Here is a 24,798-nt window from a genome sequence, read left to right on the forward strand (position 1 = left end):
ATAGAATGGACATTATTTTCCATTTGATTACTTCACACATGCTCAGCTCATGGTCTATAAAGTTCACCGAGAAGACCAAAATAATTAACAATAATTTAAGTGGAAGAATATTGATACAGAATAGAGAATCAGGAACTGTTGCAAAAGGCCAGCGATGGCGATTACACTATGTGGGACAGACTGTAATCAGATCTTCATGATAGAAGGAAAAGCAGAAGCAAGTAACAGTCTACCTTCTCATCATTGTCACAGGGTTTCCAGGCTCAGAGGCAAAATGAAGTGAAAACACAACAGTGACCATTTAGTTGTATTAAGGCAAGAAAATCCGTAGTAACGAAGGCATCAAACTTAGGAAAAGGGGCTTTATCACTATGGCAATAAGGAATAACCAGATGTACAGGTTAAAACTATGTACTTCCGGTGGCGCTGGTGCCAGCTGCCTCCACCTTCAGCCCGATATCTTTTTGTTTTTTCGTTTTTTTTGTTATGTTAAAGTGTGTTTTTTATGTTTTTTTTAATGTTTTAATGTGGGGGAAGAGGGTACGGTAAGGGGGATACCATCCTTCAGTCGCTTCCTGGAGAGGAAGCGACTATTATTCGAGTCGCGTCCTCGCCCCCCCCCCCAGCGGCCTACCTACTGGATTGGCGCGGCCTTTCCTGCCTGGACTGACCAGAGCTCCAGCAGCGGCGGGACAGCGCTGATACATCGCGGGGCTGGCGATGCCTTACCGGGGATCGCCGTTTGGTGCCTGGAGTGCTGGGCCTGCGGCACCGACATCCTGGAGCTGTGGTACGCGGAACTCCCAACGCGGGCGGCGCTGACAAACATCGTGGGGTCCTGCGAATCTGCTCGGCTCGGCTACTGCGGACTTGGGAGCTGCGGACTTGGGAGCTGCGGACTCGGGAGCTGCGGACTCTGGTGGGAGGCGGCTGATCGGGAGGTCCGGGCCGCTGAGGAGGATTTTCACCGTCGGGGTTCGGCGTCGGCGTTCCATCAGCGAGAGGGCCTGAGCATCGGGCCGCCGGGGCGGCGACTCAGATTCAGATTCAATTTTAATTGTCATTGTCAGTGTACAGTACAAAGACAACGAAATGCATTTAGCATCTCCCTGGAAGAGCGGCATAACAAACGATTTGAATAGAAAGAAAATAATAAGTGTCGGGGGGGGGGGGGGGGGGGGTGGTGATTGGCAGTCACCGAGGTACGTTGTTGAGTAGAGTGACAGCCGCCGGAAAGAAGCTGTTCCTCCTTGGGTGCTCGGAAGGCCCCGACCACGGGTGAACATCTGGGAAGATCGGAGGGGAGGCTGGCCTTTCTCACCTTGGTGCCATTGTGTTATGTTGCGTCGTGGACTTTCTGTGTTTGTGCTTTTTTTTAAAAATTCTATTTTATTTTTAATATGTTTTATTATTTATTATTTTTATGATACTGACTGTAAAGGGAAATTCATTTTGTTGTCTCTAATTGAGCCAATGACAATAAATTTGAATACAATACAATACAATACACAATAGCAATGTAGGAAGACTTAGTTATGATACCCATGTGAGAATATTGTCAGGAGCAAACAAATCCAAGCTCCAATTTCCAATTGTCTCATTTGGGATTTGAGGACCCCCAGCCTTCTAGAGGATTGATGTGAAAACATCAAAGAAAACATAAAGTACACCAGGAGTGAGTGATATTACTCGAGGACATCTGACACAGAAGGCGAACCCTGACATCTTAACTCAGAGAAGATTACAACCCATTGAAGTAATCCCAACCAGTTCATCTTACATCTGGAATCCAAGTCCAAGTGTTGTTTCAATTATTGGGCAGCAAAATAGGAAAAGCTATATCAGTAAATTAGGTGATTAAGAGTTACAAAGCTCTTGTTGAATGTCTGCAAATTTAGAAACATAGAACATAGAAAAAATAGAAAATAGGTGCAGGAGTAGGTCATTCGGTCCTTCGAGCCAGCACCAGCATGGCTGACCATCTAAAATCAGTACCCCTTTGCTGCTTTTTCCCCATATCCCTTGATTCCTTTAGCCCTAAGACCTAGATCTAGCTGTCTTTATTACAGTTTAACTCATTTAAAACTGATATGAATATTAATAAAGATTGAGTTGTGTCAGTGCCTTCTTTGTCACCACATCAATTGAGCCCCCACATTGCAGTCAGCATCCTTGGATGGACATGTCAAGTGATCATCTCATCATTACAACGCAGATATCTTAACAACAAAAAGGAATTGCAGAGAACTTGTTAGTTAAAGCTGGATGAGTTAGCGTAAACTCTGCAAGTCAGCCTCAAGCAGTGCTCAGTATACCTTCCCTGCAACTCAAACATGTGTTGTCCATGTGTCCACTTATAATCAATTCAAATACCATGACACAATTTTATGTTCTTAACCATAAAACCTTGGAGGACATTATAGAACATTTGAAATCCTCCTCCTGCTGCCTCGATATTCCACCAACAGGCCTTTTCAAAGGTGTATCAAACTGCATGACCTCAGACCTTCTACAGATTGTAAACATGTCCCTTCTCTCAGGTGTCTTCCCACAGGCCCTGAAAACTGCTGTTATCAAGCCTCTCTTAAATAAGAACAACTTAGACACTTCACTACTGAACAATTATAGACCAATATCAAACCTCCCATTTCTCAGTAAAATCATTGAAAAAGCTGTTTTTAAGCAGCTGAACAATTTCATTTTAATGAACAGCTGTTTTGATGTCTTCCAGTCAGGATTTAGACCACACCACAGCACCGAGACAGCTCTTGTTAAGGTCTTCAATGATATTCACTTAAACACAGACAATGGCAAAATTTCAGTCTTACTATTACTAGATCTCAGTGCTGCATTCGACACAGTCGATCACAGCATATTACTAGACCGTCTGGAAAACTGGATGGGACTTTCGGGCACAGCATTAAAATGGTTTGAATCCTACTTGAAGGACAGGGACTACTTTGTGTCTATAGGTAATTACACATCTGAGCGTGCAAAAATTACATGTGGAGTTCCCCAGGGCTCCATTCTGGGGCCTCTTTTGTTTAACATCTACATGCTTCCACTGGCTCAGATCATGAAAAACATCAAAATATGTTACCATAGTTACGCAGACGACACACAAATCTACATAACAATATCACCAGGAGACTATAGTCCAATACAAGCACTGAGTAGATGCATTGAGCAAATCAACGATTGGATGAACCAGAATTTTCTCCAATCAAACAAAGAAAAAACTGAAATAATTGTTTTTGGAGCCAAGGAAGAACGATTAAAAGTTAGCAGCCAGCTTGAAATGGTAATGCTAAAAACAACAAACCAAGCCAGAAACTTAGAAGTAGTCATGGACTCAGACCTAAACTTCAACAGCCACATAAAAACAGTCATAAAGTCAACCTACTATCACCTAAAGAATATATCAAGGATTAAAAGACTTATGCCTCAGCAGGATTTGGAAAAACGTGTCCATGCATTTATCTTCAGCAGGCTCGACTTTTGTAACAGTGTCTTTACAGGTCTCCCTAAAAAGTCGATCAGATAGCTGCAGTTAATTCAGAACGCTGCTGCTCGAGTCCTCACTAAGACCAAAAAAGTAGATCACATTACTCCAGTTCTGAGGTCTTTACACTGGCTTCCTGTCTGTCAAAGAATTGATTTCAAAATACTACTGTTGGTTTACAAAGCATTGAATGGTTTAGAGCCAAAATACATTTCTGATCTTCTGCTTAGCTGGAAACCACCCAGACCTCTCAGATTGTCTGGGACATGTCTGCTCTGTGTCCCCAGAGTCAGAACTAAATATGGAGAGGCAGCATTTAGTTTTTATGCACCACATATCTGGAACAAACTCCCAGAAAACTGCAGGTCTGCTGCAACTCTCAGCTCTTTTAAATCTAGACTGAAGACTTTTCTGTTTGCCGCTGCCTTTCAGTAAACAATACAATTTATTAATTACCTATACTGCACTGTAACTTCTATTCCTGGTTTAATTCTATTTTTAATATTTTATTTGATTGCTTTTAATTTTGTAATTATTTTAGGCAATGCAAGGCAAGGCAACTTTATTTATATAGCACATTTCATACATGAGGCAAACTCAAAGTGCTTCACATAAAAAAATGTCATAGAATAAAATGAAATAATAAAATGAAATAAAATAGAGGAATTAAGAAAAGAAAAGCAAAATTAAAAATGCATTATAAAGAGTGCAAAAGTTAAAAGTGCAATGTAGTTAAGATTTAGCTGAAAGCTAAAGTAAACATAAACGTTTTCAGTCTTGTTTTTAAATTGGTCAAAGTTGAGGCAAGTCTTAAATCTTCAGGAAGTTTATTCCAGCTATTTGTTGCATAGTAACTAAATCCTGCATTCCCATGTTTTGTATTTACTCTGGCAATCACTAACAGATTGGTCTCAGAAGATCTTAGCTGTCTAGAAGGCTTATATAGTGGAAGCATGTCAGTGATCCTAAACCATGTAGTGATTTATAGGTGAGCAGCAGGATTTTGAAATCAATTATCTGACGTACAGGGAGCCAATGTAAGGATTTAAGAATTGGTGTAATGTGTTCAAATTTTTTGGTCCTTGTTAGAATTCTAGCAACAGCTTTCTGAACAAGCTGAAGTTGCCTGACAGTTTTTTTCCAGAAGACCTGCAAGTAGACCGTTACAATAATCTAGCCTACTAGTAATAAAGGCATGTACAAGTTTTTCTAAGTCTTGAGCTGACATGAGTCCTCTTAATCTTGCTACGTTTTTGAGGTGATAGTAGGCCGATTTTGTTACTGATTTGATGTGACTGTCGAAATGTCAATCTGAATCCATAATGACCCCAAGATTTCTGGCTTTGTTTGACGTTTTCAGGGACAGAGAGTGAAGCTGTTGGGTTACTTTAAGCCTTTCTTTTTTAGCACCAAAACAATTATCTCCGTTTTGTCCTTATTTAGTTGGAGGAAATTTTGGCACATCCAGTCTTTGACTTGCTCAATGCACTGGCACAGCAGATCTATGGGACATTTGTTGATAGTGCTACATAGATTTGAGTGTCATCGGCATAGCAGTGGTGGTCAATAACCATATAACAAATATAACAATTACAGCACGGAAACAGGCCATCTCGGCCTTACAAGTCCGTGCTGAACAACTTTTTTTCCCCTTAGTCCCACCTGCCTGCACTCATACCATAACCCTCCATTCCCTTCTCATCCATATGCCTATCCAATTTATTTTTAAATGATACCAATGAACCTGCCTCCACCACTTCCACTGGAAGCTCATTCCACACCGCTACCACTCTCTTAGTAAAGAAGTTCCCCCTCATATTACCCCTAAACTTCTGTCCCTTAATTCTGAAGTCATGTCCTCTTGTTTGAATCTTCCCTATTCTCAAAGGGAAAAGCTTGTCCACATCAACTCTGTCTATCGCTCTCATCATTTTAAAGTCCTCTACCAAGTCCCCCCTTAACCTTCTGAGCTCCAGAGAATAAAGACCTAACTTATTCAACCTATCTCTGTAACTTAGTTGTTGAAACCCAGGCAACATTCTAGTAAATCTCCTCTGTACTCTCTCTATTTTGTTGACATCCTTCCTATAATTGGGCGATCAAAATTGTACACCATACTCCAGATTTGGTCTCACCAATGCCTTGTACAATTTTAACATTACATCCCAGCTTCTATACTCAATGCTCTGATTTATAAAGGCGAGCATACCAAAAGCTTTCTTTACCACCCTATCTATATGAGATTCCACCTTCAAGGAACTATGCACGGTTATACCCAGATCCCTCTGTTCAACTGTATTCTTCAATTCCCTACCATTTACCATGTACGTCCTATTTTGATTTGTCCTGCCAAGGTGTAGCACCTCACATTTAACAGCATTAAACTCCATCTGCCATCTTACAGCCAATTTTTCCAGATGGCCTAAATCACTCTGTAGACTTTGTAAATCCTCTTCATTATCCACAACACCCCCTATCTTGGTATCATCTGCATACTTACTAATCCAATTTACCACACCTTCATCCAGATCATTGATGTACATGACAAACAACAAAGGACCCAACACAGATCCCTGAGGCACCCCACTAGTCACCTGCCTCCAACCCGATAAACAGCCATCCACCATTACCCTCTGGCTTCTCCCATTCAGCCACTGTTGAATCCATCTTGCTATTCCTGCATTTATACCCAACAGTTGAACCTTCTTAACCAACCTTCCATGAGGAACCTTGTCAAAGGCCTTACTAAAGTCCATATAGACAACATCCACTGCTTTACCCTCGTCAATTTCCCTAGTAACCTCTTCAAAAAATTCAAGAAGATTAGTCAAACATGACCTTCCAGGCACAAATCCATGTTGACTGTTCCTAATCAGACCCTGTTTATCTAGATGCTTATATATATTATCTCTAAGTATCTTTTCCATTAATTTACCCACCACTGAAGTCAAACTAACAGGTCTATAATTGCTAGGTTTACTCTTAGAACCCTTTTTAAACAATGGAACAACATGCGCAGTACGCCAATCCTCGGGGACTATTCCCGTTTCTAATGACTCTTGAAATATTTCTGTCATAGTCCCGGCTATTTCTACACTAACTTCTCTCAATGTCCTAGGGAGTATTTTGTCAGGACCTGGAGACTTATCCACTTTTATATTTTTCAAAAGTGTCAGTACTTCTTTTACTTTGAACCTCATAGTATCCATAGCTACTCTACTAGTTTCCCTTACCTCGCATAATTCAATATCCTTCTCCTTGGTGAATACCGAAGAAAAAAAATTGTTCAAATATCTCCCCCATCTCTTTTGGCTCTGCAGATAGCTGTCCACTCTGTCTAACCAATGGACCAATTTTATCCCTCGTTATCCTTTTGCTATTAATATAGCTGTAGAAACCCTTTGGATTTATTTTCACCTTACTTGCCAAAGCAACCTCATATCTTCTTTTAGCTTTTCTAATTTCTTTCTTAAGATTCTTTTTACATTCCTTACACTCCTTAAGCACCTCATTTACTTCATGCTGCCTATAATTATTGTAGATCTCCCTCTTTTTCCAAACAAGATGTCCAATTTCCCTTGAAAACCAGGGCTCTTTCCAATTTTTACTTCCTATCAATACTATTATTTTGCATGATTTGCCCTAGTGGGAGCATGTAGATGTTGAATAAAGAGGGCCCTAAGATCAAACCTTGCGGGACTCCACAAGTCACGTTTGTTGGGTCTGATACAAAGTCGCCAATGGAAACAAAATAGTTCCTATCTTGTAGATATGACCTGAACCAACTTAAGACTGTGCCTGAAAGTGCCACCCATTTTTCCAACCTGTCCAAAAGTATTGAGTGATCCACAGTGTTGAATACAGCACTCAGGTCTAACGGCATTAATATTGAAACTTTGCCAGAGTCTGCGTTAAGACGGATGTAGTTTACAACTTTAATAAGGATGGTCGAGGTCGAAATCCTGATGGGAAGTTGTCGTAGCAGCCAGTTGAAGCCAGGAAGTGATTAAGTTGCTGGAGGACAACTTTCTGAATGATTTTACTTATGAAAGATAGGTTTGATATTGACCTATAGTTGTTAATAATAGAGGCATCTAGGCTCCACTTTTTTAAAAGGGGTTTAATAACTGCAGTTTTCAAGGCTTTTGGGAAATTGCCTGATTGAAGAGAGCTGTTAACTATTTGCTGTGTGTCTATTACTAGGCAGTCAAAAACATTCTTAAAGAAGTTGGTAGGTAAAGCATCAAGGCAGCAGGTGGGTGGCCTTAATTGTGTCACCGTTTCCACAAGAGTTTTAGAGTCTACTAGACCAAGTGCAGACCCGTTGGGTCTGCTCCCCCAATGGTGTGATCCCCCAACCCAATATTCCACCAAACACCCGTCTCCTCCAATGGAACTGAAGCCGTTCTCAAAAGTAAGATTCCAGCACTGCCCTGCATCCCTCAGCAGTGGATTAAAAAAAAATCCAATGGCACCTCCCCTGCCTGCTGCAGCAGTGAAAAGTTCAGTGTTCCTGTCTTGCAACTTTGGGGGTGGTGGGGGGGGGGGGGGGGGAGAAGGATTTGATTAAAAACGTGTACTTCAACACGACAAAATGTAATGAGGAGCAGATACTTAGAAAGAAAAGCGAAATCTCTACCGAAATGGAAAAGATCTCGGAGATTGAGCGTCTGGATTGGGCGTGGCAATGAATCAAAGGAAGAAATGCAGCCGGCAGCCGTACATGCAAATGGATCCAATCCGATTGAACGTCTGCGAGCATTGGCCATTCCGATTGGACATCTGCGAGTATCGAGCACGAATCAAAAGGCAGAAAGGGATCCGGACGGCAGCAGGACGGATAGCCCCAGAGTTTTATAGATATATATAGATATAGATATAGATATATAGATATAGATAGATAGATAGATAGATATAGATAGATGACATAAAAGCATGTCATCATTGCCACGTTACTTTTGCCTAAACAGGGTGGTGATCCAAAATTATTGTTTGAAGCGGAGATATTGATGGCACGTCTGATGCCTTCAATTTTATCTGTATAAAAGAATGCAAACTCGTTGCATTTCTGCGTGGAATGGAGTTCAGGTGGTATTTGTGTTGGGGGGTTGGTCAGTCTGTCAACAGTTGCAAATAGGGTTTTTGCCTTATTAGTGTTGTTGTTAATGATATTGGAGGAAAATGTTTCTCTAGCACTTTTTAAGTCTAAATTGTAGGCACGGTGTACCTAAATTGTAATAGATGTCATGGTGAATATGAAGTTTTGTTTTCCGCCAGATGCGTTCAGCTTTCCGGCATTCTCTTTTCTGGGCTGTTACAAAAGCAGCTTTTCTCCAGGATGCCGTTTGCTTACCAGAAATCGTTTTAACTGTAACAGGTGCAATGACATCTATAACTGTCACAATTTTGGAATTAAAGTTATCTACAAGATCATCAGCAGAACATGGGTTTAGAGGTGGTAACAAGGAGATGGTATTTTTAAAGAGTACATTAGAATGTTCATTTATATACTGTTTTTTGACAGTATTTGATTTTGTCTGTATGTCGGGAATAAAAGATATATTAAAGAAAACACAGAAGTGGTCAGACAATAAAATCCAGTTTAGAGGTGGTAATAAAATCGTTGACTAAAAATGATTTATTATTAAGAGACCTAACATTAAGCAGACCCATCCTGATGGTATTATTGATAGGCTTTATGGTTGGTTTTGGTTTGGAGGGAATAGGTATTAGGTTTGTTAGGTTAGCAGTGTGTCTAGGTTTCCCTTTGTTTCCCTTTGTTTTATCTGAATAATCTAATAATCGTTTTACATCTAAATGTCATTTTATATGTGTTTCTTTCCAATGCTTTTAATGTTTTATGTAGGTATGTTACAAAACCTACCTGAATCGTGGCTGAGCATCTGCCCTACCCCGTATGTGTGATTTTGGCGCTGTTTAGAGGGGGCGGGTTTAAAACGCGATTTTTACTAGGCTGTTCCAATCGAAAATGTTCAGCCTAGTAAATCATTAACGGAAAATCGCTGAAAGACCCCGTCGCAAAAGGTATTATTAGTTTTTATGGCCTTGTATAATATTTATAGTAGTTTAAAAATCACTCTCTCACTCCGCAACCTCTCGCAGCCCCAGGGTTTTATAAAGCAAACAATTAAAGGTATGTACCTTATTTTTACATTAAATGGGGCTTGTATATAACCTTGTAAATAAAGTTTTCTATAGCGAGTGGTTCATTTTGGGCTCTTTATATCCCGCAGTATTTTTTCTGGGCACTTGAGGGCACAAATCCAGCGCAATGTGAACGTTCTAAACCAGCGCGTTCACAGGAACCCACTAGAAAGCCGATTTAAATTGACTTTAATTTACAGCAAATGAGCACTAAATTCCGTCCATTTGGCCTATACTTTGATGTAAATGAGATTTAAAAATCATGTTTTATTGTGAATTATTTGTGAATATTATTTGGACACTTGGGCTATTTAAAAATGTTAATCATTTATTAAGAAATGGATAGATGTTTAGATCTAGTAAATGAAGTTTGAAATTAGCTACAATTGGGTAACGAACTAATTATATGCTTTAATTTCAGGTCATCCAATTAAGATTATTTTATAATTGTTTCAGAATGCTTCAATCTATGATAACTGAAAATTTCATTCAGTTCTCTTAATTTTTAAGAAGGTTATAGGCTTTTGACTGTCCTCGATCACAGCTTTTTTGTTATGTCCATAGAAAATCTCTGGAGCGCAGAAGGTTAAGGGGGGACCTGATAGAGGTCTTTAAAATGATGAGAGGGATAGACAGAGTTGATGTGGACAAGCTTTTCCCTTTGAGAATAGGGAAGATTCAAACAAGGGGACATGACTTCAGAATTAAGGGACAGAAGTTTAGGGGTAATATGAGGGGGAACTTCTTTACGCAGAGAGTGGTGGCGGTGTGGAATGAGCTCCCAGTGGAAGTGGTGGAGGCAGGTTCATTGGTATCATTTAAAAATAAATTGGATAGGCATATGGATGAGAAGGGAATGGAGGGTTATGGTACGAGTGCAGGCAGGTGGGACTAAGGGGAAAAAAATTTGTTCGGCATGGACTTGTAGGGCCGAGATGGCCTGTTTCCGTGCTGTAATTGTTATATGGTTATATGGTTAAAATCAATAGGGAACAAGATGCTAATTTCCGAGTATGAAAATGGCCATAACTTTTTTATTACTTGAGATATGGAAGTGAATTAGGTGTCAAATTAAACTTATTGTTATGCTTTATCTGATGGGATAAATTGCAGACTTGATTTTTTAAATCTCAAAATGTTGTAACATTGCTATTTTATGTAAAGCAATTTGAATTACCTTGTTGTTGGAAGGTGCTATACAAATAAACTTGCCTTGCCTTGCTTTGACAGAGGGGTCAGACAACAAAGTTAATAAAGTAAGGCTGTGATTAACAGTCAAAAGGGTTTGCCAGTATAAACTTATCCCTGCAAAGACTAGATTTGCTGCATTCCAACTGGATGGCTGTTGGTGATAAGGTGCAACATTGTGGTGAGAAAGACTATGAAACGTTTTGGAGCAACAATGTGGCCTTGTTCGGACATCGCTCTCCATGGAAATTACTTCTGTTTGTGAACACATCGGCTAGATCCATGGCTTGCGTGTCACTGTGGGGCAAATGCAGGCTACATATTTTACTTCAGAGTCACATGAATGACTACGTGAAGATCCCGCCAGCACGAATGCGTGGCATATCGTCTCACGCATCGCACCAGCGACGGGCGGGAGAAGAGCTCTCCCGCGGCAAATTTGAAAAAACGAACCAACAGGTAAGAAATTTTATTCTAAGGTCGTATCAAGGAGTACTGCTGTAGATTTGGGAGGAACAACAGCAGCAACAGATTAGCAAGAGATACCACTGATTGGCTCTAGCCCAAATGTGAGGAGAGGGGTGAAAACAGTTGAAAACTGAGGAATTGGCTGTGTAAATTGGTAAATCAGGCAATTTATCAGTCAATTTAAGCAGGACAGCTCTTTGCGAGCGGCAGTGAGTGAGCGGCCTAGTGAGGGAAGTGCCCTGTGAGAAAAGTGTGAGTCTTTGGCTCGAGAGTCTTCGGAGAGGAGACCACGCAATACGCTTGAGAGGGAGACGAAAGAAGGAGATGTCAGGCAAGCTGATTCAGTGCGATGCTTGCAGTATGTGGGAGGTCAAGGACACCGCTGGTGCCTCTGGCTGCTACAAATGCGAAAAATGCATCCAGGTAGAGCTCCTGAAGGGCCGTGTTGGGGAACTGGAGAAGCAAGTGGGTGACCTCCGGTTCGTCCGAGAAACGGAGTCGTTCCTCGACAAGTCCTACAGTACGATTGTTACACCTAAGGTACTGGAAGAGAGAAGGTGGGAGACAGTGAGAAAGGGCGGGAAGCATGGAATGCCAACGTCCCCGGGTGATGTACCTCTTGTAAACAGGTTCATCCGCTTAGAAGCTGTTGGGACAGAAGACGTGAGCGGCGGACTGGCCTGTGATGCGAATAGGGCTGTTGAGCCAAAACCAAAAAGGCCTAAGGCAGGCAAGGCCATTGTAGTGGGAGACTCCATCATGAGAGGTACGGACAGGGGTTTCTGCGGCAACAGACGGGATGCGAGGATGGTGTGCTGCCTTCCCGGTGCCAGGATCCAGGATGTCATGGACAGTGCAGAAAATCCTCAAGGGCGAAGGTGAACATCCGGAAGTGGTAGTGCATGTCGGCACAAACGATGTCGGAAAGAAGGGGATGAATATTCTGCAGCGTGACTTTAGAGAGCTCGGAAAAATGTTGAAAAGCAGGACCTCCAGGGTTGTTATCTCCAGTTTGCTTCCAGTTCCCCGTGCTGGCGAGAGCAGGAACAGGGAGATACGGGACCTGAACGTGTGGCTGAGGATCTGGTGCACGGGGCAGGGATTTAGATTCTTAGATCACTGGGATCTGTTTTGGGGTAAGGGGGGAACTGTACAAAAGGGACGGATTGCATCTTAACAGGTGTGGGACCAGCATTCTGGCAGGCAGGTTTGCCACTGCTACACGGGTGGCTTTAAACTGAATAAGGGGGGTGGGGTGTTGAATGGGACAGTGGAGGATGGAGTTAAAGGGAAAGGGTTTCTTAAATGTGTGAGCGTAGAGACCGAAGGGTGTAAAATGAGGGTAGAAGAAATAGGTAGCAAGGTGAAAAGTAAAAGTGGCAGGCAGACAAAACCAGGGCAAAAATCAAAAAGGGCCACTTTTCAACATAATTGTGTAAGGGGTAAGAGTGTTGTAAAAACAAGCCTGAAGGCTTTGTGTCTCAATGCAAGGAGCATTCGTAATAAGGTGGATGAGTTGAATGTGCAGATAGCTATTAATGACTATGATATAGTTGGGATCACGGAGACATGGCTCCAGGGTGACCAAGGCTGGGAGCTGAACATCCAGGGATATTCAATATTCAGGAGGGATAGACAGAAAGGAAAAGGAGGTGGGGTAGCGTTACTGATTAGAGAGGGGATTAATGCAATGGAAAGGAAGGATATTAGTTTGGAGGATGTGGAATCGGTATGGGTAGAGCTGCAAAACACTAAGGGGCAGAAAACGCTGGTGGGTGTTGTGTACATGCCACCTAACAGTAGTAGTGAAGTTGGAGATGGTATCAAACAGGAAATTAGAAATGCGTGCGACAAAGGCAAAACGGTTATAATGGGTGACTTCAATCTACATATAGATTGGGTGAATCAAATTGGCAGGGGTGCTGAGGAAGAGGATTTCTTGGAATGTATGCGGGATAGTTATCTAAATCAACATGTAGAGGAACCAACGAGAGAGCAGGCTATTTTAGACTGGGTATTGAGTAATGAGGAAGGGTTAGTTAGCAATCTTGTTGTACGTGCCCCCTTGTGCAAGAGTGACCATAATATGGTTGAGTTCTTCATTAGGATGAAGAGTGACATTGTTAATTCAGAAACAATGGTTCTGAACTTAAAGAAAGGTAACTTTGAGGGTATGAGACGTGAATTGGCCAAGATTGACTGGCAATTAATTCTAAAAGGGTTGACGGTGGTAATGCAATGGAAGACATTTAAAGACTGCATGGATGAACTACAAAAATTGTTCATCCCAGTTTGGCAAAAGAATAAATCAGGGAAGGTAGTACATCCATGGATAACAAGGGAAATCAGGGATAGTATCAAAGCGAAGGATGATGCGTACAAATTAGCCAGAAAAAGCAGCATACCGGAGGACTGGGAGAAATTCAAAGACCAGCAGAGGAGGACAAAGGGCTTAATTAGGAAAGGAAAAATAGATTATGAAAGAAAACTGGCAGGGAACATAAAAACTGACTGCAAAAGATTTTATAGATATGTGAAAAGAAAGAAATTAGTTAAAACAAATGTAGGTCCCTTGCAGTCAGAAACAGGGGAGTTGATCATGGGGAACAAGGATATGGCGAACCAATTGAATAACTACTTTGGTTCCGTCTTCACTAAGGAAGACATAAATAATTTGCCATAAATAGCAGGGGACCGCGGGTCAAAGGAGTTGGAGGAATTGAGTGAAATCCAGGTTAGCCGGGAAGTGGTGTTGGGTAAATTGAATGGATTAAATGCCGATAAATCCCCAGGGCCAGATAGGCTGCATCCCAGAGTACTTAAGGAAGTAGCTCCAGAAATAGTGGATGCATTAGTAATAATCTTTCAAAACTCTTTAGATTCTGGAGTAGTTCCTGAAGATTGGCGGGTAGCAAACGTAACCCCACTTTTTAAGAAGGGAGGGAGAGAGAAAATGGGGAATTACAGACCAGTTAGTCTAACATCGGTAGTGGGGAAACTGCTAGAGTCAGTTATAAAAGATGGGATAGCAGCACATTTGGAAAATGGTGAAATCATTGGACAAAGTCAGCATGGATTTACGAAAGGTAAATCATGTCTGACGAATCTTATAGATTTTTTCGAGGATGTAATTAGTAGCGTGGATAGGGGAGAACCAGTGGATGTGGTGTATCTGGACTTCCAGAAGGCTTTCAACATGGTCCCACATAGGAAATTAGTATACAAACTTAAAGCACAATGCATTGGGGGTTCAGTATTGATGTGGATAGAGAACTGGCTGGCAAACAGGAAGCAAAGAGTAGGAGTAAACGGGTCCTTTTCACAATGGCAGGCAGTGACTAGTGGGGTACCCCAAGGCTCAGTGCTGGGACCCCAGCTATTTACAATATATATTAATGATCTGGATGAGGGAATTGAAGGCAATATCTCCAAGTTTGCGGATGACACTAAGCTGGGGGGCAGTGTTAGCTATGAGGAGGATGCTAGGAGACTGCAGGGTGACTTGGATAGGCTGGGTGAGTGGGCAAATGTTTGGCAGATGCAGTATAATGTGGATAAATGTGAGGTTATCCATTTTGGTGGCAAAAACAGGAAAGCAGACTATTATCTAAATGGTGGCCGATTGGGAAAGGGGGAGATGCAGCGAGACCTGGGTGTCATGGTACACCAGTCATTGAAGGTAGGCATGCAGGTGCAGCAGGCAGTAAAGAAAGCGAATGGTACGTTAGCTTTCATTGCAAAAGGATTTGAGTATAGGAGCAGAGAGGTTCTACTGCCGTTGGACAGGGTCTTGGTGAGACAACACCTGGAGTATTGCGTACAGTTTTGGTCTCCAAATCTGAGGAAGGACATTATTGCCATAGAGGGAGTGCAGAGACGGTTCACCAGACTGATTCCTGGGATGTCAGGACTGTCTTATGAAGAAAGACTGGATAGACTTGGTTTATACACTCTAGAATTTAGAAGATTGAGAGGGGATCTTATAGAAACTTACAAAATTCTTAAGGGGTTGGACAGGCTAGATGCAGGAAGATTGTTCCCGATGTTAGGGAAGTCCAGGACAAGGGGTCACAGCTTAAGGATAAAGGGGAAATCCTTTAAAACCGAGATGAGAAGAACTTTTTTCATGCAGAGAGTGGTGAATCTCTGGAACTCTCTGCCACAGAGGGTAGTTGAGGCCAGTTCATTGGCTATATTTAAGAGGGAGTTAGATGTGGCCCTTGTGGCTAAGGGGATCAGGGGGTATGGAGAGAAGGCAGGTACGGGATACTGAGTTGGATGATCAGCCATGATCATATTGAATGGCGGTGCAGGCTCGAAGGGCCGAATGGCCTACTCCTGCACCTAATTTCTATGTTTCTATATTTCTATCTCCGCCCCTTGTTGTGCTTTCTGTTGTAGCACTATGGACAAGGGGAAGTAAAATGGGTCGCGTCTCGTATGGCTGCGGGGGACTGTGAAAGTTCCGACAGCTGAGGGCGACCAGCGGCACCTGGACCACACTCTCTGTGGTCCACAGTCAGACGTCAACTCTGCACAGCTGAGCCCAGCACTGCAAGCTGTACAGCCCGAACAAGCACAGCAGGCTGGAGGCAAAGCCCAGCAGGAGTCGGTCCGGCCGATAGACTTAGACAAGTCCGGCCAGCAGGACGCGCTACCCGAGAGCAGTGGAAGTGACTGTCTGGAGCGGTTGTTACGGTCCACAGTCACCGACGTCAACTCTGCACAGCTGAGTCCAGCGCCGTGAGCTGTACAGCCCGAATCAGTGCAGCGGGCTGGAGGCAAAGCCCAGCAGGAGTCGGTCCGGCCGATATACTCAGATGAGTCCGGCTGGGAGGACGCACTGCTCGAGTGCAGCAAAGGTGCCGCCTCTCCCGCATGAATCAGTTGATGGAGCAAATGCTCCAACGTGACTTGCTCCGGGAGAGGGAGCATGCTCACTATGGGAGTCTTCGCACTCCCATAACAGCACCTTATCCAGGACTGTCCAATGCATCTCCCTCGACAGAGGAGAGCATTGTGGGCCAGGGCTGGGCTGGTCCTGAAGAAGGGGATGTGGCTGAAGATAACGACAGTGTGCTGGGGGTGCAGGATCCTAAGGACCTACTGGGAGTGGTCACCAAATTTGCGGACCACCGCAATGAGGAGTACCATTGCAGACCATGCTGGTGGCCAGTATCAACTACCTGTATGAGAGATAATGATAGGCCAGATTATCAGAATCTTTTTCCAGGGCGAGATACTTTGCACTTGTCCGACTTAAATTCCATCTGTCAGTCCCCAGCCCAAGCTAATACAGATCCTGTTGTAATCTTAGATAACCTTCTTCACTTCACTACACCAAAAATGTTGGTCTCATCCATAATCTTAGTAACCATGCCACCTACACGTTCAGTCAAATCATATTCGGAGAGGAGCCTGAGGTCGTGGTACATATAGGTACCAATGACATAGGAAAAAAAAGGGAAGAGGTCCTGAAGGGAGGATTTAGGAAGTTGGGAGGAGAGTTAAGAAAAAGGACCAAAAAGGTAACCATATCAGGATTACTGCCTGTGCCACGCGACAGTGAGAGTAGGAAAGGAGCGAGGTGGAGGATAAATGCGTGGCTGAAAGACTGGTGCAGAGGGCAGGGATTCAAGTTCCTGGATTCTTCTTTTGGGGAAGGTGGGACCTGTACAGAAAGGATGGGTTGCACTTGAACCCGAGGGGGACCAATATCCTAGCGGGGAAATTTGCAAAGGCAGCTGGGGAGACTTTAAACTAGAATGGTTGGGGCGAGGGACTCAAATAGCGAAAGGTAGTAGACAGAATGGGAGGCAGGAAGCAGAAATGGGAAGCACTCGGACACAAGAGGAGAAAGAAAAAAAAGGAAATAAACAGAGAATAAGAGATGGGGGTTTTCCTAAATGTGCATATTTTAATGCTAGGAGCATTGTAAGAAAGGTTAATGAGCTTAGCGTCTGGATAGACACCTGGAAGTATGATGTTGTGGCGATCAGTGAAACGTGGTTGCAGGAGGGCTGTGATTGGAAACTAAATATTCCAGGATTTCGCTGCTTCAGGTATGATAGAATTGGAGGGGCAAGAGGTGGAGGTGTTGCATTGCTAGTCAGGGAAGATATTACAGCAGTGCTTTGGCAGGATAGATTGGAGGGCTCATCTAGGGAGGCTATTTGGGTGGAATTGAGAAGTGGGAAAGGTGTAGCAACTCTTATAGGGGTGTATTATAGACCGCCAAACGGGGAACGAGAATTGGAAGAGCAAATATGTAAGGAGATAGCAGATATTAGTAGTAAGCACAAGGTAGTGATTGTGGGAGATTTCAACTTTCCACACATAGACTGGGAAACACATTCTGTTGGAGTTTGTAAAATGTGTGCAGGATAGTTTTTTGCAGCAATACATAGAGGTACCTACTAGAGGAGGGGCAGTGCTGGACCTCCTGTTAGGAAATGAGATGGGACAGGTGGCGGAGGTATGCGTTGGGGAGCACTTCGGGTCCAGTGATCACAATACCATTAGTTTCAAGATAATTATGGAGAGGGTCAGAACTGGACCTAGGGTTGAGATTTTTGATTGGAGAAAGGCTAACTTTGATGCGATGCGAGATGATTTAAAAGGGGTGAACTGGGACATTTTGTTTTATGGGAAAGATGTAGAAGAGAAATGGAGGACATTTAAAGGGGAAATTTTAAGAGTACAGTATCTTTATGTTCCTGTTCGGTTGAAAGGAAACAGTAAAAATTGGAAAGAGCCCTGGTTTTCAAGGGAAATTGGACATTTGTTCGGAAAAAGAGGGAGATCTACAATAATTATAGGCAGCATGAAGTAAATGAGGTGCTTGAAGAGTATAAGGAATGTAAAAAGAATCTTAAGAAAGAAATTAGAAAAGCTAAAAGAAGATATGAGGTTGCTTTGGCAAGTAAGGTGAAAGTCAATCCAAAGGGTTTCTACAGCTATATTAATAGCAAAAGGATAACGAGGGATAAAATTGGTCCATTGGAGAGACAGAGTGGACAGCTATCTGCAGTGCCAAAAGAGATGGGGGAGATATTGAACAATTTTTTTTCTTCGGTATTCACCAAGGAGAAGGATATTGAATTATGTGAGGTAAGGGAAACTAGTAGAGTAGCTATGGATACTATGAGGTTCAAAGTAAAAGAAGTACTGACACTTTTGAAAAATATAAAAGTGGATAAGTCTCCAGGTCCTGACAGGATATTCCCTAGGACATTGAGGGAAGTTAGTGTAGAAATAGCCGGGGCTATGACAGAAATATTTCAAATGTCATTAGAAACGGGAATAGTCCCCGAGGATTGGCGTACTGCGCATGTTGTTCCATTGTTTAAAAAGGGTTCTAAGAGTAAACCTAGCAATTATAGACCTGTTAGTTTGACCAGTGGTGGGCAAATTAATGGAAAAGATACTTAGAGACAATATATATAAGCATCTAGATAAACAGGGTCTGATTAGGAACAGTCAACATGGAGTTGTGCCTGGAAGGTCATGTTTGACTAATCTTCTTGAATTTTTTGAAGAGGTTACTAGGGAAATTGACGAGGGTAAAGCAGTGGATGTTGTCTATATGGACTTTAGTAAGGCCTTTGACAAGGTTCCTCATGGAAGGTTGGTTAAGAAGGTTCAACTGTTGGGTATAAATGCAGGAATAGCAAGATGGATTCAACAGTGGCTGAATGGGAGAAGCCAGAGGGTAATGGTGGATGGCTGTTTATCGGGTTGGAGGCAGGTGACTAGTGGGGTGCCTCAGGGATCTGTGTTGGGTCCTTTGTTGTTTGTCATGTACATCAATGATCTGGATGAAGGTGTGGTAAATTGGATTAGTAAGTATGCAGATGATACCAAGATAGGGGGTGTTGTGGATAATGAAGAGGATTTACAAAGTCTACAGAGTGATTTAGGCCATTTGGAAAAATGGGCTGAAAGATGGCAGATGGAGTTTAATGCTGATAAATGTGAGGTGCTACACCTTGGCAGGACAAATCAAAATAGGACGTACATGGTAAATGGTAGGGAATTGAAGAATACAGTTGAACAGAGGGATCTGGGTATAACCGTGCATAGTTCCTTGAAGGTGGAATCTCATATAGATAGGGTGGTAAAGAAAGCTTTTGGTATGCTAGCCTTTATAAATCAGAGCATTGAGTATAGAAGCTGGGATGTAATGTTAAAATTGTACAAGGCATTGGTGAGACCAAATCTGGAGTATGGGGTACAATTTTGGTCGCCAAATTTTAGGAAGGATGTCAACAAAATAGAGAGAGTACAGATGAGATTTACTAGAATGTTGCCTGGGTTTCAACAACTAAGTTACAGAGATAGGTTGAATAAGTTAGGTCTTTATTCTCTGGAGCGCAGAAGGTTAAGGGGGGACCTGATAGAGGTCTTTAAAATGATGAGAGGGATAGACAGAGTTGATGTGGACAAGCTTTTCCCTTTGAGAATAGGGAAGATTCAAACAAGAGGACATGACTTCAGAATTAAGGGACAGAAGTTTAGGGGTAATATGAGGGGGAACTTCTTTACGCAGAGAGTGGTGGCGGTGTGGAATGAGCTCCCAGTGGAAGTGGTGGAGGCAGGTTCATTGGTATCATTTAAAAATAAATTGGATAGGCATATGGATGAGAAGGGAATGGAGGGTTATGGTACGAGTGCAGGCAGGTGGGACTAAGGGGAAAAAAATTTGTTCGGCATGGTCTTGTAGGGCCGAGATGGCCTGTTTCCGTGCTGTAATTGTTATATGGTTATATGGTTATATGGTTATAGTTGAGAAACAACAGATCCCTGTGGAATACCGCTGGTCACAGGCCGCTTATTTGATCAACAACACTCCACTATCACTCTCTGACTTCTACCACCAAGCCAATTTTGTATTCAATTTTGCCAGTTCACCCTGGATCCTATGTGATCTAACCTTCAAGACCAGCCTACCATGTGGAAGCTCATCAAAGACCTCACTAAGTACCCTGCAGTCAATGTCTACTAAACTGCCCTTGTCAATCCACTGCCACCTCTTGAAAAAAACTCAATCAAATATAGGAGATGCGATTTCCCATGCATAAAGCTGGCTATCCATATATCAATCCTTGACTTTCCGAATGCTGCTGGATCTAATCTCTCAGAATTCCCTTCAGTAACTTTCCCACCACTGTTGGGCTCTCCAGGCTATAGTTCCCTAGCCTATCCTCTTCTTAAATAAAGGCACAACTTTAGCCACCCTTCTGTCTTCCAATACCGTACCTATGGTTAACGATTAATTAAATATCTCTGCCCGAACCCCTGCAATTTATTTCCTCCCATCCCACAATATTCTAGGATACAATCGGTCAGGCTCCAGGGATTTATCCACCTATATGTTTTAAGGCAGCCTGAATAATAAGCAACTGACCTACCAACCTGCGTGTACTTGGGATACGAGAGGAAACTGGACTACCTAAATGTTTTTAAATAAGTTAATAAATACTATAAATCAATAAGAACAATAAATAAAGAACCAAAATGAATTGTAACTTAAAAGCAAAAAGCTGCAGATGCTAGATATCTGAAATTAAAACAGAAAACATTAAATGGAAATATCAAAATATAAAAGATAAAATGTAGGTGGCATACCTTTGGATAAACAGCCTCTCTTCTCCAATTAAAACATCTGTCAAATATCCACGTCCAGCATGATTGATTCGAGTAGAACACGGAAGATTTTCTGGTTTGTAACAGAACCAAGGCTCACCTGTCCTCAGATCGGTAAAGTTACATAGTGGTTTAGTTGGAGTTAAAAACAAATGGCAAACAGTAGTCTTTGAAATTGCTCCAGCCTTGAAAGTGCTTTTCATATAAATTCGATCTGGTCGTTCTTCACGCAGCCGTTTTAGTACTTTGATCCCTTCACTGGGATGAATTAGGGAAACTGACACTTGGACTTCTCCTGGCCAGGATAAAGTAAAATTAATGTAATAAAAATCCATTTTGGTTATCTATAACTGTCCCTGCTGAACCAGCCTTTAACTCTGGGGTGTGAATCCGCGCTTGCAGATAGCCACCTCCATATTGTGCATCAGCACCCTGTCCAGTGACGAGGGTGATGCAAGCCAACATGCACGCATTTACATAATTTTCTCCTCTGTTTTTGCTGGTAAGATCAAAGGCACAAACCTTCTGCATGGCTCAAACTGTCCAGTGTGATGAACAAAGGGCCTGCCCAGAATTTCCCGAAATACTTCATCCAACACATCTACATCATACGGAGAAGACGGTGGTGGTCCCAGCACAGTCATTTTGGATTTCCGTCAAAGTCAAACATTTGCAGCATCACCTGCAATTGATCTCCAACGTGGAAAGTCTTCTCAGGATTTAAAATGATAAAGCAAGTATGCAATGGGTCGCTGCTTTTCCTAAAGGGCACACTGGTATCGGGAGTCTTTGGCCATTCAATCATTTTCATCAGTACTGTCCCCTCTGTTCTTTCTTCAAGGGTGAAACTATGAGTCTGATAGCCATACTTCATCAGCTTGTGGATCCATTCAGTCTTCGGCATTTTTACTTCCTGCTGTAGTGTGGAATGATTCTTCGCAGCTGGGTATCTGATCCACACTGACTTTGCTCCGGAAATTGAAAATTGCGCAAACTATGGAAAACAGCAAATTCAATTATTTTTTTTTTTCAAATTGTTTTACAGCATTTATAATCATCAAGCTATTCAGATTTTAGTTTCAATCACAGAATTTTTACGTGATTAGAATATTATTATTCTAGATTCAAGAGTGTTTTCTTGTCATATGTATTAGAACGGAACAATGACATTCTTACTGGCAGCAGCAGCACAACAGGTTTGCAACAGTACTCAATAGATTAAATCATAAAGAAACAAAAGATAGACAATAGACAATAGGTGCAGGAGTAGGCCATTCGGCCCTTCCAGCCAGCACCGCCATTCAATGTGACCATGGCTAATCATCCACAATCAGTACCCCGTTCCTGCCTTCTCTCCATATCCCTTAATTTAAATATCCCTTATACTCCCTAAGATCTCGATCTAACTCTCTCTTGAAAACATCCAGAGAACCAGCCTCCACCGCCTTTGAGGTAGAGAATTCCACACACTATCAACTCTCTGTGTGAAAAAAAAAATTCTCATCTCCGTTCTAAATGGCTTACCACTTATTCTTAAACTATGGCCCCTGGTTCTGGACTCCCCCAACATTGGGAACACGTTTCCTGCCTCTAATATGTCCAAACCCATATTATCTTATGTTTCAATAAGATTCCCTCTCATCTTTCTAAATTCCAGAGTATACATGCCCAGCCGCTCCAATCTATCAACATATGACAGTCCTGCCATCCCGGGAATTAACCTGTGAACCTATGCTGCACTTGCTCAATAGCAAGAATGTCCTTCCTCAATTTTGGAGATCAAAACTGCACACAATACTCCAGGTCTTATCTCACTAGGGCCTTGTAGAACTGCAGGACGATCTCTTTCCTCCTATACTCAACTCCTCTTGTTATGAAGGCCAACATGCATTTCGTTTTCTCCTCTGTTTGCTGTATCTGCATGCTCACTTCCAGTGAGTGATGAACAAGGGCCCCCAGATCCCGTTATACTTCCCCTTTTCCCAACTTGACACCATTTACATAATAATCTGCCTCCCTGTTTTTGCCACAAAAATTTTTATGGTCCGTGAGAAATTTTTCACATGTACTTCTTTGAGAGGTACAGTTCGGAGTCCTCGCCAACCAGCGATCGATGCCTTTCCGAAGCAGGGTCCGGAACGCTACCAATCAATGTTCTCCAGAGACCCGTGTAAAGGAGTGAACTGCACATGCTGGTTTAAAACGAAGACAGACACAAAAAGCTGGAGTAACTCAGCGAGTCAAGCAGCATCTCTGGAGAAAAATAGGTGATGTTTCGGGAAGAGACACATCTTCAGACTCAATTCCGATTAGGATGTCTGAAGAAGGGTTCCGATTCGAATCGCCACCTATTCTTTTTCTCCAGAGATGCTGCCTGACATGCTGACTTATTCCAGCTTTTTATGTTTTTCTTCACAGATCTGACTTACCTGCTGAGTTACACCAACATTTTGTGTCCTTTTGTGCGTATTAACCAGCATCTGCAGTTCCTTTAGACATTACCTAACTTCAGATTTTTGAGATATAGCGCGGAAACAGGCCCTTCGGCCCACCGAGTCCGCGCCGACCACCTATTCTTATACACTCCAGGGACAATTTTACAATGTTACCGAAGCCGATTAACTTACAAACCTGTAATCTCTGGAGTGTGAGAGGAAACCGGTGAACCCATGGTCATGATCGAACCCCGGTCTCTGAGGCTGTGAGGCAGCAACTCTACCACTGTGCCGCATGTAGTCAGATTTAATAAATTGCTGGTGTTGCTCCCAAAGACAGAGGCACTTATAATATTAGATCAGAATTGCATCTTTCCGCTAATAGAGTCAATTATTAGTCAATTAATAATAGAATCAATTATTGTTGGTGACATTTCACCTACGAATATCAGACTATTTTCGCAGAGGTAAGGGCCAATTAGGCATAGCAAAAGGTATGAACACTTTTAAACATTTTTTTCTGACTATTTTGTCAAATGCAAATACAGGGAGAATGATCAAAGTGATCACATGGCTCACTGTTAGAAGCGTTCTGAGTTTACATGTTCCGTGTATTCCTTCTTGAAGTATAAATTTTTGTGTGGCCAGGGGTGTGATTGAGAACAGCTGGGAAAGGGCGGAGGGGGCGTCACAAATAACAGCGTTTCCCTGGCCATATTATGGCCCATTCCCCAACCATAACATTAATCAAGCTCTGTCTAACTCCGCCTTCACACCATCCCCCTGTGACATGGGTTAGTCATCGCTGTGGGCCGTGGGCCGAATGGCCTGCCAACGGGAGTCAGAGACTGACACTGAGATCCATTGTGCAGGAAAGAACTGCGGATGCTGGTTTTTACCGAAGATAGACACAAACGCCACCTGTTCATTTTCTCCAGAGATGTTGCCTGACCCATTGAGTTACTCCAACATTTTGTGTCTGTGTTCACTATGAACATTGAATTATTTAATTTTAAGTAACTTACACTCTCTCTCTCTCTCCCCCACCCCCCCCCCCCCCCCCCCCCCCCCCCCCCCATGCAGTAAATGTTGGTTTTACCAGTCCAAGGTTTGCAACGATGGTTCCCTCGCGGGATCACACTATCCCTAGCCAACAATTGGCCTATCAGGGAACAAAATGTAGACTTAAAGTGCTGGAGTGACTCAGTGGGTCAGGCAGCATCTCTGGAGGAAAGGGTTAGGCGACATTTCGGGTCGGGACCCCTCTTCAAAATACCCTGCTGAGGTCATCTGTTGTTGGCCCTGATTTGTCCCGGTCTTTTCTTGCTTCCAGTTCCCCCCTACAATCATCCCGAAGAAGGGTCCCGACCAAAAATGGAATCTATTCCTTTTCTC

At 42.6% G+C, this 24,798-nt stretch overlaps 1 pseudogene; it reads right to left on the reverse strand.

Annotated features, from left to right (window-relative positions):
* The window catches only part of LOC129716109 (NXPE family member 3-like), a 45,219-nt pseudogene that overhangs the window by 15,680 nt on the left and 4,741 nt on the right, over nt 1–24,798 (reverse strand).

This window comes from Leucoraja erinacea, unplaced genomic scaffold (genome assembly GCF_028641065.1).
Source record: "Leucoraja erinacea ecotype New England unplaced genomic scaffold, Leri_hhj_1 Leri_168S, whole genome shotgun sequence".
Taxonomy (NCBI): Eukaryota; Metazoa; Chordata; class Chondrichthyes; order Rajiformes; family Rajidae; genus Leucoraja; species Leucoraja erinaceus.